Below are 11,294 nucleotides of genomic sequence, written 5' to 3' on the forward strand. Positions count from 1 at the left end.
GGTAACCGAGGGGATCAGTTCGCCTTGTATCGAGTCAGGTGTTGAAGGGGGAGGGCGGCCACTTGATAGGGCCCACAGGATGATAGGGGCTGAATTGGGAGGTTCACAGGTTAACCCTCTGGCACGCGGGTAGTTGACTGCGGTGTCTACAGCTGGTTGGAGGATGTCTTGCCGTTCTCCGCTGGAACCAGAGATGGTCCAGAAAGCGATGTCGGCGTGTATAGCATGATGCAGGTAGGGTATTTTGTTTCGAAGATTGGGTAGTTGAAGTGATGCAACGTTGAAAAGTAGTGGGAAATAACGGACCCTTTCGGTGTACCTTCAGGGGCTGTGCGAGGGTGAGGTCAGGCTTCCGAGCTTGATAGTAGCCGTGCACTCTTAGAGAAACTGTGCAACGTAGTTGAAGGTGTGAGACCCGCAGTGGATGGCGTAGATCGAGGATTTCTAGGATCGCTTGGTGAGTGGTGTTGTCGAATACGCCTTTCGCGTCGAGCGCAACGATGATGCGTGGCGTGATGTGGCGGAACTTCTCTAGAAGCTTCCTTTTATGTTGTAAAAGAATGTCCTGCGTGGACTGTTTGGTGCGAAAATCCAAACATGGTAAGTGGCTATAGGTGTTTTCCTTCGAGGTAGTCAGTGAGACAGTTATGTACAATACGTTCGAACAGTCTCCCAAGGCATGAGGGGAGGGCGATCGGACGTAGTGACGTCAGCAAAATGGGTTTGTGGGGTTTGGGGAATAAGGTTATTTCCGATTGCCGCCACTGCTCTGACAGGGTGCCCTTCTTCCAGTGAGTGTTGAGGAGTTGCAGGAGGGAGTCGAGGTCAAGGATGTCGATGTTACGAAGGAGGCGGTTTGTGATGCGATCTTTGCCAGGTGTGGTGTTACGTTTCAGATTGGCTAATATGGCCTGTAATTCTTCCATGGTGAACGGGGCGTCGAGTGCGGGTTTGGGTTTGCTGGTGTAAGTCCGTGGGGGGGGGGGTGTAGGTTGCGGACGTTCCGAAGACCTTTGTCTGGGTGGCATGGAGGAAACTTCTCGGGTGAGGAGAGCTATTCCGAATAAGTCTCTGTATTTAGTGGTTATTCTTGCCGCGGGAGGTGGTGCTGTTAAGTAGGTGGCGAAGTAGCTGCCAGGTACGTTTGGAGGTTAGCGCGCCTTTGAGTAAGTCGCAAAGCGAGAACCAGTTCTGCCGATGGAGCATGAAGGCATATTCCTTCGCTTGAATAGAGAGGAGGGCAATGCGTTTTCTGAGCGTGTAATTGTGGCGCTGATGCTTCCAGCGTTTAGTGAGATTGTGGCGTGCCTCCCAGATTTGTAGCAGGTGGCCGTCCACTGCTGGATGATCGTCGGTAAGTGTCACTTCATGAATGTAGCGCTTAAATGTTTGTTCGAGCCCCTCCGTCCAGGCGGTGACGTCATCCATAATGGCTGGAAGGGCCTCGGTGTCCATTCGGAAGGAGGGCCAATTTGTTAGTATGGCATTACCGCTCCGCAGTGGTTTTTTGTACACGAGTAGTTGTATGGTTATGATATAATGATCGCTGCCGATTGTTTCCGAGTGGCAGGTTCATTCGGTACCGGAGCGATTCCGGGGCCATGTGAGATACAGAATGGTGACAAGAGTGACACTGCTGCCGATTATAGTGGGCATAGAGAGGTCATTTTGTAACACAGGGTCATGATTGTGTGTGGCTCGCATGAACGCTCCACTTCTTTTGCGGCCCGTGGGTAACCTCAATCAAGGTGAGGGGCTTTGAATTGGCCTAGGATGAGGAAGAGATCACGCTGCGGGAGTCGAGTAACAGCGTGGAGAAGTTTCTCGATCGAATGAAAGTTTTGTTTGGGAGGGCTATAAATGTTTAGGATGTACGTGCTAGGGTCGAGAGGTTGGCGGGACAGTAGTTCGACAAGCGTGTTGATGTGTCCTGATCCAGAGAGTGTGCCTGGCCGGGAAGAGTGCTGTGTACCAGTAGTGCCGTCCGATGAAGGGTGCCGTGCGTGTAGGTTGGTATCCGGGAAGAGTAGGGCGAGGAGTGTCTGTTTTTTGCAGAGCTATAACATCGGAGTGAGACGAGGGGAGGCAAAGGGCTAGCTGAGACCTGTTGTAGGAGCGACAGTTTCACTACAGTATCGAAAGTCGGTCGTCTGGTGGTTTAGTCATAATACGGGTGATGCTTGTGTTTCTTGTGAGGATGAAAAGAGTGAAGGGATTCTGGGATGGTTCAGAATGCTAGATCTAGCTTGGCCTGTCTGTGAGTGGGACTCTGGAGTCCTTCGCATAGTGGAGTAATCATTGCTGTGGGGGATTCAGTGATCTGTTTGACAGTGGGAGAGAGTCTCTCTTTCACGTTGGCGAGCATTCGTTCCAGGTCTATGGATGACGGTGTGGAAGGGGGCTGGGGTTTTGCCGCAAGGTTCTGGATTTGCTTGGTGATTTCAGAGAGCTGCTGAATGTCCTCGTTGGTTTTCTGTTTGATGTGGGCAATGACTTGAGCGAAAGTGAATCAGGAGGAAGGTGGTGGGGAGGGGGGAGTGGATGGAGCTGAAGGAGAATGAGAAACTTTGGCTGACCAGCTTACCGGTTGGGTGTCTGGCTGGGGTGCTTGTGGTGGTGGCTCTCTTGTTTTCGAGGGGGGGAGGGGGTCTGTGCTTCGAGTGTTGAGTGGCTGCATCTTGGCGGTGCTTAGGAGCGGCAAGAAGGTGGTGTTTCAGACAGTCCTTGCCTGCAGTGATATGGGGCGCGTTGTACAATTTGCACTGAGGTTGACAAGTGTTGACCACAGCCGGATCTAACATATCATAATTAGTGCACAGTTGTCGTTGTGGATGAGGGCAGACATCCGGCTGATGGCGCATCTCGCCCCATTGCTTGCAGACTTGAATCACACGCCTGTATGGGCGACAGCGGATCAATTCGCAGTTGAATTTCACGTAGTAAGGCACGCAGGTACCACTGAAATGGAGGAGTGCCACTTTGGAGCGGCCCAGAAGGCGTGTATCAATCAGGTATGGGCGGTTTGGATTCCGAGATCACACAATGTAATAAGCTGCCTCAGCCAGAGAAGCAATTAGAGCAAAAGATGGTGGTGGGTGCCCAATCCTAGAAGCGCAAAGGCTGGGTTCGCTTGCTGTGAGCAGTTCCGGGCGGTATTGGCACCATGAGAACTTTTATAAGGGTTAATTATAGGGTGGCTCTTACGGGCTCGGTAAAAATGTTGAAGTGGTGTAATTCTGCCTGGTAATGGGTACTGCTAAACCCGTGTACATTAACGAGCGCCTCTGTCCTGCATTTGAAAGGTTGCTGGGAATAGCAATCGAAGGGAAGCACTATCATGGAGGAAAATCGGTGTGGGCGTACAATGGCAAACTTTTCGCACAAAAGATAATTACGCTGATGTCATACAGATTGTCAGGGAAGCAGATCTTGTCAAGATATCTTCGGAACAATTGGCAATCACGCTAGTACCCTAGGCGCGTCTCCAGAACAAAGAAAGTTCTCGCTTCCATGCAACGCCGTCCCATAGCGCTATCGCGAATTTGCTTTGTCACAGTCCCTTCATAACCAGCAGCATGCCTCTGTTTTGCTCGTCAGTGCTCGTTCAGCACAAGAATATGTTGTTCAGTTCCTGCAGCAATTTTTGTTTGAATTTGACATCTTGATTTTGACAGAGACATGGAACTCTGATGATAGCCCAATGCTACCACTCGCTGGATACAATAAGTTTTTTCTTGATCGACCTAATCGTCGCTAGTGGGGAAGGGAATTGCAGTCTATACTAAAACACCTAATAATTACGCTCTGTTCTCTGGATTCTGTAAAACAACGGATGACTGCAAGGTATTGACACTGCAAAGCAATAAAGAAATGGTAACGGGAATATACCATCTGCCTAACGGCAATATAGCACGTTTTCTTTCGTTCTTAAAAAAATGTTACATTATATCTGCTCTAATAGTCTTTATCTCATTTGTGGAGGTGACTTTAATATAAATAACCTAGAACAATGTCGCGCGGTCTCCGACTGCGCGAGTATACGTGATGCCAATGGTTGTATAAACGTCATCGCTACGCCGACTAGGGTCCCTTTGTCTTCATCATCCTCTCTTGAACTCTTGGTCACTAATATTGAAACATTAATTCCTGATGCTGGCACGATGTCATCTGACATTAGTGATCACTGTCGTGTCTTCATGCTGTATCGCAACCCGCTAGCCCATACCTCAAAATCGGAACCCATTACTCGACAATTTTTGTCTCATAACACTCTAGGGCGTTTTAGGCATGTTATTAGCTCGTGTGGCTGGTCTTTTGTATTTGACAAAGGTGACGTAAATGCGGCATATGCAGCGTTTATGAACACCTTTGTGCCGATGTACGCGTCACACGTTCCTCTGAAGACCCTCAAGCCATGCAAACAAGATTATGGAAACATCCATGCATCACACTTTCGCGCTTAACATTGATAAGAAAAAAAAACCGCCTTTATCACTATTTTCTTAAATCACGTTCACCTGAAGCCTTCAAGGGATTTAATATTGTGAGGAATAAATAAATTGAATGCTCAGCTCAGACGTGCTAAAACATCGTATTACCAGGAACTGTTCTCTAACACCGCAAAGGGCCGCCGAAATGCAGCCTAAAAAGTTTGAAATACTCTTATTGGTAGCAGAGGAGCCCTCAAAATACAACGCATAACAACGAGGTACTGACTGGAAGTTCGTTGGCACATTATTTTAATTGACAGTTTGTCAACGTTGCATCTTTTGATAATACTTCATTTACTGATACTATTTTACCGACGGCAGTCTGGTTGACAGCCCGTTTTGTTGAGCGGACTGATGAACTTGAAACCATACTGAGTTTAAATGATAGCAAGGCACTTGATGTTGTTGACAAGTTAACATCAGTTACCTAACATAATTTGCTTAACATCATCAGTAACTTGACAAGTTTACATAATTTACAGGTTAAGCCACTAAAGCATGTCATACATTTGATTGCTCCACTTCTTGCCTACCTTTATATATTTGATGTTTGCGTCGGGTGTATACCCTACAGCGATGACAAAATCTAGGGCGTCTGTATTGTACAAACGGGGTGACAAGAATTCCCTTGCAAACTACCGACCCATTGGTTATTCCTATTTTTTGTAAAAGGAATTGAAAAAAAAAATTGCACCCGGTTTACAAAGATAAGATTCTATCTGATGGCCAATTTGGATCTCGTGCCTGTAGGTCTGCGGAATTGGCACTTTTAACGCTAGAAGAATACGTTCTGTGCGATTTAGTAGAAAATCCGTATACCACTGCCTAGTCATCGATTTTACGAAAGCCTTTGATGCTTGCAACATAGTGTACTAAGTACTAACAGACACGCTTTCGCGTTATGGAATCTGTGGTTTGCCTCTACCCTTGCTATCACCTTACTTAGAGGAAAGACTTCAGTGCATTTGCATTGGCAACCAGTGTTCATCGTTTCTATCGTTAAAATGTGGTGCCCCTCAAGGTAGTTTTCTTGGGAAAATTTTATTCAAGCTATACGTTAATAACATTGTCAGTGTTCCCACATCCGCAAAATAAATCCTATGCGCTAATCATAGCGCCTTGATGTTTCATGGAATGAATCGTTATGACATAATCGAGAAGTGTAATGTTCTTCTTAAAATCACCCACAACAGATTGTTGTGGAGTTCATGTCGTTTAGCTCATATGAAAGCCAGCGTTTCATATATTGGGGTAACCGCAAGGAATTTCTAAATAAACCAACGGCGATGATTTTAATTTTGCCCTACAATTTCTGAAGTCTGAAAGGTGGCGACACGCAGTTTCTAAACGCGACACTGCGTTACGTGTTCAAACGGCTCGGTCGATTTCAACGCCTCATTTAAAAACCGCATGAAGGAATATGGAAGGTTCCGCATTGTTCTTGTTTTAGCCGGGGACAAGTTTTTAAATACCTGTCTTAATCTCCCGTGCAGTTAAAAGTATGCTGCCGCACGGCTCACTCCCATGGTTGCCAGCATTCGTTTTGGCGGGACACGTATGGCTGGCAGATGTAAAACATTCTGGGGCGCCATCTGCAAACCATTTCGGGTTAAGGTGTTTTAAGTGATGTTCTTTCTTTTGGGATAAAGAAAATATACTCGAGAAAATCGGTTGTCGCTCCCTTTAACAAAATGCACGCGTGGTCGCAATCTAACTGTTGTCCAATTAATCCTTCAAAAACTACAATTAAGATTTTCCTCTCAAAGAGTAAGAAATTTAGGCTCGATAAAAATTTTAATTCAGGTGGTCACGATATTGCGGTTGTAAACAATCATAAAATCCTTGGAGTTACATTTACTTCAAATATAACGTGGGATGCGCACATCGATAAAGTGTGTTAACTATCCAGAGCCGCTGGTGTGCTTTCGCGTTGCGAATCTTTGCTTCCAGCGCACGCTAAAAGTGTGTTTATCATGTCTTGTTTGCTTCTGGTATTAATTACTGCCGCATGATTTGGATGACTACAACAAAGAAAAGCATTGATCAATTTTTAATCTTGCAATAGAAAATCATTTGTCCTCCACGCATAACTTGCTTCCTACATATAATATTGTTAAAGCCCATACTTATACAACTTTTGATTACTGCGCATATTTTGTTGTTCATCCAGTACGCAGAAATGTTTTCTGGCTTCAGTTGCCTCTTTGACAGCCAATATGAAATGTGCTGCCACGGGAAGCACAAATGAACGGTTCTTACCTCGTTTTAGAACCAGTTTCAAGTTTTATTTGCTGCATCACAATCTTCAATTTCTTCTAAACAGCTACAATTTCTCGACATTTAAAGAAATGCGACAATATTTTAAGAGAGAGAGAGAGAGAAAAATTCTTTAATGAGACCGAAGAGGTCAGCCCTGCATAATGCTGGGCTTGCTACTTCAGATGGTTGGTGAACATGTGATAATGGTTATATGCTTACATGAATAATACAAATAAGAAAAAGAAAAAAAAAACGAAAGAAACTCCACCAGACAGACACATGAACACACATAAAAAGACACACACAAAAAAGTCAGAGGCAGTCACAGGCTGGAGTCGAGTCCAGAGTCTCTGAGGAAACGCGAAAGAGCTTTAAAACCCCGCACCGCCCTGTCTTCGCTGTTCCAGGGGCCGAAAAAGTCCTCCATGCTGACAGTTCTCGCCCGTAATAAACTTCGCGCTGTCGTTCGCGCCGAGTTAAAACGTGGACAAACGCAGAACAGGTGTTCCGTGTCTTCTCGTACACCGCAAAGCGTACACAGAGGTGATGCCATCAAACCGATTTTGTTAAGAAAGGTTTTCGTATAGGCTACTTTGAGGCGCAGGCGATGTATAGCACACTCTGTTTGCCTCGATAAACCGTGGGGTATACGAAACGTACACTGCGGGACGATAGCGTAAAGGGGGGGCGTACTTCAGGTCCGGGCTCCGCCAGTGCTGCAATTGCATGCGCCATCCAAGAGTTGTGGCTATTCCGTTGATGTCCTCTTTGGATAAAGGGAGTTGTACTGGTGAGCTCGTGGAATGGCTCTCGCGCGCGAGCCGATCCGATATCCCATTGCCCGTGATGCCGCGGTGCCCTGGCAGCCACTGCAAAGAAATAGTGTGCCCGTTGCGGAGTACCTCAGTGTGTATGACGTTGATTTCTTGTATTAATTGGCCTTGATTACTTCCACGCTTGAGAAGCGTTTGTAGCGCACAGCGGGAGTCCAGGAAAATTACCCAAGGTTTTGGAGGGCAGTCCCTGACAATCTGCAGCGCAGCTCTTACTGCCGCCAGCTCGGTTTTTGTAGCCGATGTCTTGTGGCTGAGCTTTTGGCTCACAGAGACCCCCGAAGATGGGACCCATACACCGATGGCGGAAGATTCAGAAGTCACGGACCCATCAGCATATACGTGGGTATACCCGCCATAGCAGCGAGATATATGCTGAAGTGTGTAGTAGGTCAAGGCTGGTGGAGGCATCGTTGACTTTTTCCCGATTCCAGGCACTGTTGTTGTTATTGACCACGTAGAAAATTGCCAAGGTGGTAACTCGGGTCTAATAGGACGTTGATAGTAAACCGGCAGGAATTCCTGCACATGACTTCTGGCATGAACTCCTACCGACCAATAACACTTTTGAGCTGCGTTGGCAAGGTTATGGAGAAGATGGTTTTGGAGCGCCTGGTCCTTGAAAACAGGGCAGTATATCCACCACAAATGTCGGGTTTCATGCGTGGAAGGAGTAGCATGGATAATGTTCTTATGTTATCACGGGACATAACCCAGCAGATGGCGTTAAAGAACATTGCCGTAGCTGTCTTTCTGGCCATCAAAGCTGCCTTTGACAGTGTCGCCCATGATGCTATTTGCCGTGAAATGATGGCTGCAGGTATCAGGGGGCAGATGTTTACGTGGCTAAGGGACTACCTTCAAGACAGGACTGTATATATGACCACTAGTAGCGGAGCTGCCACCCGTCATACTATAAGACAAGGTGTTCCGCAAGGCGGTGTCCTTAGCCCCACTCCCTTTAACATCTGTCTTGTTGGTCTCCCAAAAGTATTACCCTCTGGCGTGAATGTATCATTGTATGCTGACGATATATGTGTCTGGTGCTCAGGGAGAAACCGCCGAAGCATACGAGCGAAGCTGCAACTGGCGATCCGACGATTGGCGCGATACCTTACAAATTGTGGACTGGTTCTTTCTCCTGAAAAATGCGCTGCGATGGCATTTACAAGACGCGACATGTCTCGTTATGCCCTGACTGTAGCAGGCTGCACCATACCATATGTGCGATGTCATCGATTCTTAGGCATTGTATTTGACAGGTCAATGTCATGGACTTATCATATTCGATGCCTCAAAGACAAACTACAGTCTTTCGTGCACATCCTACGGATGCTTGCAGGCACTGCATGGGGTTGCTCGGTTGCTGTGCTGCTACGACTCTACAGGGCACTCTTTATTGGTCTGCTTCGCTACAGCCTGCCTACTCCCACGAAGAAACAAAAGAATTTACTGTCACCGCCAGGAATCGAACCTGGAACTAATAGCGTAACAAATCGAGAGCCCGTTGTAATACCGATTTAGCCTCGAGCCCACGCGGGGGCGGGGAAGACAAATGGCGGACTCACCAAGCACATCTACAGGTTTACCCCCCTGCATTCTCGCTGAATACCACGTGATAGCGTCACGCGACCTCACGCGCCGCTGTGCGCTCCATCCACGGCATGTCTAGCGGCCCTGTGCGCGCCTTTCGCGTGTGCTAGGAGTTATAAAAATTAAAGGAAGCTCACACCAACGCATGGCATCTCACTTCTTGTGCGCCAATGTGCTAAAGCCTGTGGCATCCAGTGTCCACGTAAAACATCACAGCTCCTTGTCATCAGCCCTCACGCCAAACGACACATCAAGGAACACATTCAAATACTCCTTGATGGCCCGGCCATCACTCCAAGCCCCAGCATCAAGATCCTGGGCCTACATATCCAGGCCAAAACCAAGAGTGACGTATCGTTGCAGCGCCTCAAACACAGCACCAATCAAATCATACACATGATCAGGCGAGTTGCCACCAAGAAGCGAGGCCTCAAAGAATATGATACCTTTCAATTAATGCAAGCTTTTGTCCTCTAGAGCAGTGGTTCTCAGCCATGACTGCCCCGGGGACCCCTTTCGGGCTTGCGGTATGAATGGGGGACCCCACGTGAAATTGTGAAACAAGTTGTACTGGAAGCTATAAGTCTTCTAGGCACCCATATGCTGTTGTTTGTGTGTCTGTTTTTTTTCTGTCTTCTCATAGCTGGCGTGTTATGCACTAATCAGATGTTAAAATAAGTGCTACGCGGAGAAGCTCAACGTACAAGTAATGCGGCGGAGCCACCTTTTTGCATTGCAAGAAAATGCTGGCAAAATCGAGAAAAAAATGGCGGGGGAAAAGTTTTGTGGGAAGCTTCGCGGACCCCTGAAATGCTCTCGCGGACCCCCTGGGGTCCGCGGAACCCCATTTGAGAACCACTGCTCTAGAGAATCACTTACGTCAACCCCCTGTCTTCTTCTCGGCAAGGAGGACATAAAGATGCTTTATATAATGATTAGAAAGGTGGTTGAGCAGGCCATTTGTCTTCCCCTGAGTGCGTCCACAGAGAGGCTGCTTATCATGGGGCTCCACAGCATGGTGGAAGAGCTGATAGAGGGGCATCTTTCTAGCCGGAAGCTCTGAATGAGCAAAACTGCGGTGGGTCACCGCATCCTTCTCCAGATTGGCTGGGAAGCACAGAATGTCACTCCGCTTGAAGTACTCCCGCAGTCTTGGTGACAATAACTATATGAACCCCTCACACGACGAGGGTCGCCGATAAGCAAGGGCGCAAACGCTCAACACCACCCTCTGTGGGGATCATGCAGTTATCTACACTGATGCCTCCCAACATCGAGGGAAGTACTACGCCATCATCGTGGCTACCTCCAGAACCAACCTCCTTGCGTGGGTCTTACTCAAGACCCAAGACATGATGGCAGCAGAAAAGGCAGCCACCACCTTGGCTCTCACTCAACCAGGGGTTTGGAATGTAGTAACCGATTGCCAACAAGCCTACCGGAATTACCAGTCGTGTTGGGTGTCCCGACGTGCACTGCGTGCGCTAAAAACCTACCCCCCAAACGGATCCATTCAGCTCATCTGGACACCCGCTCACGCTTCCATGGAGAGCAACGAATACGCCCACCAACAATCCTGCGGTTTTACCCCCCGTGCTATGGAGCTGCACGAGGACATTCACCCGCTTGTCTCGTTCAGGGGCATAACCCAGCATTATCGCCTTCAGAGACAGAAGACACTACCTTTGCCTTACCCTGACCTTTCCAGAGAAAATCAAACTACCCTACGGCATTTACAATCCGGCTCCTTCCTACACCCGAGACGTCGAATTCACTTAATGCACCCGAATCGCTACAACGCTGAATGTAAATATTGCTGAGAAGTAGGAACACTACGCCACATAATCGGGGTGTGCGACTGTAGCCCTGAGCACCCTCCTCTCTTCCCGTCAACTACCCAACAAGAGAAATGGGAGATGCTGCCGTCCAGCCCCAGTCTGCCTACCCAGCTTCAGGTGGTGGGCAGAGCACAGGCCGCGCGGACTGCATATGGGCTCCAGTGAAGAAAGAACCACTCCCTTCGGCCGCACTCTGGGCCGTTCAGAAATCTGAATAGGAGTACTTCCTCCTCCTCCTCCTCCTCCTCCTTCTTCTTCTTCTTCGCGTCCTCCTCCACCGC

The sequence above is a fragment of the Haemaphysalis longicornis genome, unplaced genomic scaffold (assembly GCF_048455015.1).
Source record: "Haemaphysalis longicornis isolate Haplotype H1 unplaced genomic scaffold, Haemaphysalis longicornis Haplotype H1 scaffold_1, whole genome shotgun sequence".
Lineage (NCBI taxonomy): Eukaryota > Metazoa > Arthropoda > Arachnida > Ixodida > Ixodidae > Haemaphysalis > Haemaphysalis longicornis.